The sequence below is a fragment of the Marmota marmota genome, unplaced genomic scaffold (assembly GCF_001458135.2).
Source record: "Marmota marmota marmota unplaced genomic scaffold, marMar, whole genome shotgun sequence".
NCBI classification, from domain to species: domain Eukaryota; kingdom Metazoa; phylum Chordata; class Mammalia; order Rodentia; family Sciuridae; genus Marmota; species Marmota marmota.
In genome coordinates, this window is record NW_026000108.1 from 52,924,023 (window position 1) to 52,930,813 (window position 6,791).

Consider the following 6,791-nt stretch of genomic DNA (forward strand, 5'->3'; position numbering starts at 1 on the left):
ATATATATATATATATATATATATATATATATATATATATATATTATATATTATATATATATTTTGATATATATATATATATATATATATATATATATATATATATATTTGTTTTGTTTTGTATTTTTTTAATTGTTTGTTTCTGTATCTCTCTTTTATTCTCCTGGTTAGAGCAAAAATCTATTCTCTATTTTTCTCTCCATTTATTTATTTCTCTTATTTTCTCCTCCATCCTTATAACTCTCACCTGCTCTCTCTTCTGCATTCTCTCTCTTCACTATTTAAAATTTCAAACTTTTTTTCCCAATCTTCCTGTCTCACATTATTTCCTCTTACTGACTGTAATTTGCCATCTTTAAACTAATTGGTTTATATAACTCTTGATCCCACCAGTAATGTTATTGCAATTATTACTTCTGTGGATGACATATTTGACACCTGTTTGTTGTCTTAATGTCAGATTTAGTTTATATTTATGCACTGATTAATTGTTGGCAATTGCTGACCCACTTTTTCTGTTTTTTGTAGCAATTAACATTTTAGAAGTCATAATAGAATCCAGGTATTTATTTTAATGCTGTATATTATTTGTATCCAATGTTGTTATTGTTTATTTCCCCTTATTCTGTGAGTAGCTGGATATCTACCATGACACTACAGGTTTACAGGGTAGAGAAGTGCATTGCTGAAATAAATTCAACCAAAATACAGTTCATCTTGCTCCACATGAAAATTAATGTTATTCAATCACTAACTATACTTTAATACAGAGAATAATGGAGATAAAACTCAAACTAATGATAAGTTGTCAAATAGAAACAGCTGGGGGTGGGTTCATGGTTTCCACCTATGGAAATCCACTGCACAGGACAAATAGAGAGAATTAATTCAAAGGTTGTGAGCACCATACTTATAAAGGAGTCTTAATCCAGATCAGTCCATGACACTTTGGAATTTTTTTTTAAATCAAGCAAATATTATGCCTTAAAATTGGAAGAGGCCTGGGGTTGTGACTCAGTTGTAGAGTGCTTGCCTAGCACACATGAGGCACTGGGTTTGATCCCTAGTATCACATAAAAAAACTAACTAAATAAAATAAAAGTATTCTGTCCATCTGTAACTAATTTTTTTTAAAAGTATGGAAGACATATCCCTTCTAACATATGCATAAAACACAACACAAGCCTCTAAGAATTATGTAAAAATAAGGTAACATGAAATCACTTAAAAGTTCCTAATTTAGAAACAACTGATGCCAAAGATATTGAAATTTTTAAAACATCAGGTATACAGTTTAAAAAGTAAATTATTATAAACTATAATCAATGAAATTATCATATTTTAAAATGATCAATGAATTATAAAAATGATCAATGAATTCCAAGAGAACACAGAAAATCAATTGAATGAATTAAAAAAATCATTACAGAATATAAATGAAAAATTCAACAAGATAGAAATATTGAAAAAGAACCAAACATAAATCTTGAAAGTCAAAGATAAAATAAATCAAATAAAAGGTCAGTTGAAAATCTTTATACTACAGTAGACAATACTGAAAACAGAACATCAGATATAAAAGAAAAAGTGGCCAATTTGAATATTCAGACAGTACTAAAGTAAAGAAAATAAGCAACCATGATGATAATAATTGTTTAATGAAAGAGTCCATGTAGAAGAAATAAAAAAACAAACCCTGAAGTTCACAAATGAATAAATCTAATGGGAAGAGTAGCTAAGCAAATGAGAAAGAGGACCACATTAAACATAAATGAATCAAAATGACAGGAATTAATAAACATCTCTTTGTAATGACATTGAATATAAATCATCTCAATTCTTTAATTAAAATATATTGTCTGGAAGAATGGGTTATAAAACAAGACCCAATGATATCTTGTTCATAAACAACATAACTTACAGGTAAAAACAGCCATAGGCTGAATGTAACAAGATAAAAATTTATACATAATGCAAATGGAATCAGAAAATAAGCAGGATTATCTACTCTTATCTGACAAACAGACTTCAAGCTGAAATTAATCAGAAGAGACAAAGCTGGTCACTTCATACTGGTAAAATAAATAATCCAATAAGAAGATATAACAATTATAAATATTTAAGTCATAAACATGGATCCAACTAATTACATAAGAGACACTAGTCCAATGGAAGCCTCAGTTAGATCTGAATAAAATAATTCTTGGGAATTTCAACACAATTCTCTCATCTTTTGATAGGTCATCCAGATATAGAATAATTAGACATCTTTGGACCTGAAAAATATTATCAGTCAAATGAACTTATGGATATTTATAGAACATTTCATTCAACAGCATCTGAATATACTTTATTCTCAGCAGCTCAAGAAAATCTTCTCCAAAACAGACAATATTTAAGGCAACAAAGCAACTCTCATCAAATACAAAACAAGTGGTATTACTTATTATATTCTACCAGATCATAATTGGATGAAATTAAAAATCATCATGACAGAAACATACAAAAACTATATGAACATAAGGAGATTGGACAATCTCTATTGTATAAAAATGGATTATAGAAGAAATTAAGGGAGAAATTTAAAAATTCTTAAACTCAACTGACAATAGTAATACAACCTCTGGCACAGAATGAAGGAATTTCTAAAAGAAAAGTTTATAGCTATGAGTTCCTGTATAATAAAATCATGAAGATCCCACATAAAACCTATTTTTTTCATATCAAGGCCCTTGAAAAAGAAGAACAAATCAATTCCAAAACCAGTAAAATAGCAACAAGGAAAGATAAACAAATAAGAGAGAGAAAACAGGAAAGATAGAAGTCAAATTATTAGTTTGTAGATGACATGATCCTATATCTAGAAGAGCCAAATGACTCCAACAAAAGACTGATATTGCTAATAAATGAATTTGACAAAGTAGCTGAGTACAAAATCAACATACAAAAATCAATAGCTTTCTTATAATACCAACAATGAATCTGCAGAGAAAAAAAAATCAAGAGAATTATTTCATTCACAATAGCCTCAAAACAAAATAACAACAACAACAACAACAACAAATACCTAGGAATAAAACTAACAAGTGAGTTAAAAACCTCTAAAATTGAAGATTGAAATTATAGAAGACATAAAATAAGATGAAAAGACCTCCCATGTTCATGGATAGGTAGAATTAATATTATTAAAATCACCAACTATACAAAGCAATATACATAATATATATATGTAATCCTCATGAAATATCAATGGCCTTCTTCACAGAATTAGGAAAAATAATCCTAATGTTCATTTGGAAGAATAAAACACCCATAATAGTCAAAGCAATTATAACCCTAAAAGCAATGCTGGAGGCATCACAATGTCTGATGTCAAATTATACTACAGAGCTATAGTAACAAAAACTACATGGTACTGACATGAATAAGACATATTGACCAGTAATATAGAATAGAAAACACAGAGAAAACCACACACATGCTAAAAACATACTTGGAGAAAAGATTGCCTTTTAAATAAATGATGCTGTGAATATTGTAGAAAAATGAAACTATACTCTTTTCTCTTACCCTGCACAAAAATCAACTCAAAATGGATCAAAAACCTAGAAATTAGAACCAATATTATACAACTCCTAGGAGAAAATGTAGGGTCAACACTCCAGCATATAGGCACAGGCAATGGCTTTCTCAAATAGAACACCTAAAGGTCAGGAAATAATTCCAAGAGTAGATAAATTGGAAGGCATCAAATTAAAAAGCTTCTGAACAGCAAAGGAAACAATTAGAATTGTGAAGAGATAACTTATGAAATGGAAGAAAGTCTTTGCATTATACCTTCTGACAAATGATTAATATTTAGAATATATAAAGAATTCCCAAAACTTTACACCAAAAAAATCAAACAACCCAAATAATCAAAGAGAAAATGAACTAAAAAGATGCTTCTCAGAAGAATAAATATAAATAGGCAACAAAATATAGAAACAAAAAATGATCAACATCATTAGAAACAAGGGAAATGAAAACTACACTGAGATTTTATCTTTCACCACTCAGAATAGTAGTCATTGAGAATAAAAAGAAAAATAAATGATGGACGGGATATGCAGAAAAAAATTTTACACTATTGGAGGAATTGTAAATGAGTACAACCACTAGGGAAATCAGTATGTATAGTTTTCAAAGAGTAAGCATGTAAATATCATATCACCCAGTATACCATTTCTCAGTATTTACCCTAAAGAATTAAAGTCATCTTATAACAGTGATACATGCATACCCATTTTATAGCAGTACAACTCATAATACACAAAGTATGGAACCAGTGTAAGTGCCTGCCAATGGATGACTGAATAAAGAAAATGTGGTATATATACACAATGGAGTTTTATTCAGCCAAAATAACAAATAAAATTATGTCATTTTACAAAAAAAATATTAATGGAATTAGAGTCTTTTACATGAAATAAGTCAAACTCAGAAAGTCATGGGTTGTATATTTTCTCTCATATTTGCAAGCTAGAGAGGAAAAATGGAAAAAATGAGGGTTGATCCCAGGGAAATCAAAGGGAGAGCAGTGCAGAAAGCGACCAATGGGAGGTGGGTGGGAAGGGAAGGGAAATTCCTGGGAAGTTTTATTGGCCAAATTATTCTCTTATATTGTGTTCATGTATGATTATGTAACATCAGATCTCATCATTATGTACACTCAAATGAACCAATAAAAATGTAGGAAAAGCAGAGAAATTATTGGTATGTAAACTAAGAAGAGAACAGCATGTATTATTAGAATTTGGAAGTTATGGATATTTTTAAATTGACCCAGTCACTCACTTTTTTTGGAAAAAGATTGTGTAATGACATAGAAGACTCCATTGGCTTACTTGTAGAAATAAGTGTGTGTGTATGTAAGAAATGACATAGATTCATTAAATAGTAATTCAATAGAAGATGTTAGAAATTATTATATGTAGACTCTTAATTTATAATTTTATTCATTACTAATGTTAATTTTTTGGGATAAACGCTATAGCTAGCACTTGGTTATAATTCTTATTGTTATAGTAATTCACTTGATTTTATTCCAGGATTATAATCTGGATGATTTTTTAGTTTGGAATTAATAGTACTTATTTCAGTCCTTGTGAGCCCAGAGTAAAGTTACCTGTGCATAGGATTTTTGTACATTTTTATGTTTCCTATGTCTATAGTATTTCATTCCTTACTTTATAATTTGTGAGAGTTTCCCAAGTTTTCCTCTTTAATAGCTCATAAAAACTGGAGATGAACAAACACTAGCAATCAATAGATTAATATTATGGTTTGGATTTTCTTTTACATAATTCTAACGATCCTAACAGTCCTGTACATGTCCAGAACTATACTGATCCATAATCAGCATTTTCACTGCACTGGAATGATACATATACTTGAGTAATCATATCTTTGGGCTATTTATATGTCTCATCTTTTGCCCTGAAATTTTTTAATGATAATGAAGTTCTATGAGAATGAACTGTGTATCAGTGGCTGTAAAGAACCCTTATTTTTCACCTCATTATGAACCATGGGAGCTCTTGCACCACAGTGGGAATTCCTCTGGCCCTTTTATAGAACAGGTCTACTTGTTGAGTAGCTCATTCACATATAGTGGACATTGCACTACTCCTAGGAACTTGTGACTATTTTGTGATTCCAGTAACCTAGAACAATGTGTACAACAATATATTCAATATATTTTCTCCCTGCTCAAAATGTTCTTAATCTTGTATTGTACAAAGATTTTCTCACTACTACTGTCTTATAAATATACCATTTTGTTAAACCAATTAATCCCTGACATAGACAGGTCCCAGTCTTTCTTTCTGCAAAATTATTTTTAAAGGAAAAATAATTTAATCATATGAAAATTTGGAAGAGCATGAAAAAAGTATGCAATGTTTAAGAATATTTGCCAAAATGATCTTTGGTTCATTTAGAGATACTGTTTGTTCAAAATTTGAATTTTTTTCATTGTGGTCTTTTTTTCTGTTAATGTAAGTACATGAATAGATACATGCACATATATAATGTCAATGGAAGATTAAAATTATTTTGTATATATAAAATTCTTTTCTTCTCACAAAGAATGATATTATTATAATCAGTATTTTGCCTTTTAATCTCCAACTAAACTTGTGTTATGACTTAATGTAGTTAAGCATTTATTTGTAAAGTAATTGTACTGGGCAAGATGGTACACGCCTGTAATCCCAGCAGCTCAGGAGATTAAGATAGGAGGATCTCAAGTTCAAAGCCAGCCTCAGCAATGGCAAAACATTAATCAACTCAGTGAGACCCTGTCTCTCAATAAAATCTAAAATAGGGCTGGGAACATGTCTCAGTAGTTGAGTGCACATGAGTTGAATCCATAGTACCAAAAGAGAGACAAAAATAAATATATAAGTAAATAAAGTGATTGTGATGATGTCATATGTACCAGAATAACTTTTAAGATCATTACTTAATGTATGACATCACTTAATGTGTTAATTAATTAATGTAAGACATTTTTCCAATATGTATTCTATAAGTAACTGCCATGAACACAGATTACATTCATTTGATTTTTTGTTTGTATAATTACAATTGGTATACTGTGAAACCCAAGGCTATTTGCATTGTTAAGAGTATTGATACATTTGGATCTTTGACATTTTGACAAATTTCTGTATTTAAACAATACAGAAATTGTCTGAGAATCTATTTATTAATGGAAAGGCAAGTAATTTGGGGGAGCATTGCTTTAT